The following is a 2,048-nucleotide window of genomic DNA, read 5'->3' on the forward strand; positions in this document are numbered from 1 at the left end:
CCCCGTGTCCCAGCTCGCTGTGCAGCAGTGCCATCCCCGTGTCCCAGGTCGCTGTGCAGCAGTGCCATCCCCGTGTCCCGGCTCGCTGTGCAGCGGTGCCATCCCCGTGCCCCAGGTCGCCGTGCAGCGGTGCCATCCCCGTGCCCCAGGTCGCTGTGCAGCAGTGCCATCCCCGTGTCCCAGCTCGCTGTGCAGCGGTGCCATCCCCGTGTCCCGGCTCGCTGTGCAGCGGTGCCATCCCCGTGCCCCAGGTCGCTGTGCAGCGGTGCCATCCCCGTGTCCCGGCTCGCTGTGCACCATACCGTCCCAGGCTCGCGGGCCCCTCTGCCCCCACCCCTGCTCGCTCATTAAGGAACACGTTGCACCTGCCTGGCTCGGGCTGCCTCGCTGTGCCGGAGTGCTGGGAGAGGAGCAGCTTTGTGGTAAACAAGTAGGACGTGAACCAGGAATCTGCTGGGAATTCTGACACATCAACCCGAAACACTGTGTCTGTAAAAATAGTGAAACTTAACTGTGGCTTTGATACATGTTATAACGTCACCACAGTCAGAGGAGAACAGACTAGGTCTTACAAAGCAAAACAAAAGCATGCTCGCATTCCTGTGCCAGCAGCTGCACAGGCCCTGTCTTCTCCCATCATGGGACACATGATCTGGCAGCCCAGCCAAGGGTCCCTGTGCCCCACAAGGGACAGCCTCAGCAGAGTCCCTGACAGAAGTGACACGGACATTTTTCTGTTCTATTACATTCAGTAATAATTACAACATGCCCTTGCTTCACTGCCTGCTCCTTTGCAGTTAAAATCTGCTCTGCTTCTATTGGGAAAAAAAAAAATCCCCGTGTTTTAAAAACCATGTTGTCAGAGCATGTGGAGCATTTAGCATGAATAATTATTTAGCTCCACTAAGTGTCACATTGGACATGAACATAAAATAAAATTTAAAATACTTCCCTAGTATTACATTGCAAAGCCAAATTGTTTGTCAGGCTTCCCTCAAGTGCATGAAAGAACAAAATCTAGGCGTGATTCTGTTCCCGTGTGATGAACACACCCCCTCTGCCCTGGCAGAACAGTAAACCGGGAATATTTGGAGATGCTGGAGCCCAGGCTCTGGCTCCACAGCCTGGGACTGCAGTACAGAGGTCTGGAGCTGGGCCAGGAGGCACGGAAGGACACAGCACATCCCTGCGGTGTGAGTCCTGGCCTCCACCAGAGCTCTGCCACTGCAGCTGGGGGGGAACCATTCAGGCCATTTACCTGTGAGTGGCCCTCAGGAAACGCTCTGCAGGGGGGAGCAGGGAAGGCTTTGTTAGGCTGAGCAAGTTACCTCACCCCCGCTGACAGGGCCCTTGGCTTTCATCACCTGCGAGATGCAAACTTGATTTCTGCCGAAACTTGACCCAGAGAGCAATCCCAAAAGCTTTGATTAGAGCCTGGACTCAGCAGTGATGTTGTATGGTAAGTGCCTGGCACGTGGAGGGCTGGAGACTCCTGGGGCAAATTTTTATGTCCCACAGATGAGAGAAAATTGCAAATTGCCACTGCAGCTTCAAACAGCCAAAGCAGAGGGAGAAGCCACAGGCAGACCCTAAGATGCTGGTTCAGTTGTCAATTGGGATTTCACACTGGATTATTTCTAAACTTGTCTCTCAGTTGTCTACATGAAATTGCCAAGGAATTGGATATAGCCGCTCCATATTACTTAACTCATAAATCCTAATTATTAATAACCAAGGTAATCAGCTTTTACAAGATTATTCTCTTGCACATACTTATTCACTGTGCTGCAATTACAAGAGTAATTTGGTTGCACCTCGGTGTTCCGTTTCATATACAGTAAAAGAGAAATAAAACCTTACAATAAAATTGCCATCATAAGAAAAGTAAAATCAACTCTATAATTTAAGAGAAGAAAGAAATGTAAACATAGTAATTAACCCATCCTACAAAGCCAGGTCACAGTGTGAAATCACCGAGGCACTTGTGTAGCAGTGCCCAAACCTGATAACAAGCCCACAAGTGACAGTCAGATTAAACAGCACTTTGG

The sequence above is a fragment of the Myiozetetes cayanensis genome, unplaced genomic scaffold (assembly GCF_022539395.1).
Source record: "Myiozetetes cayanensis isolate MyiCay16 unplaced genomic scaffold, myiCay2020 scf13, whole genome shotgun sequence".
Lineage (NCBI taxonomy): Eukaryota > Metazoa > Chordata > Aves > Passeriformes > Tyrannidae > Myiozetetes > Myiozetetes cayanensis.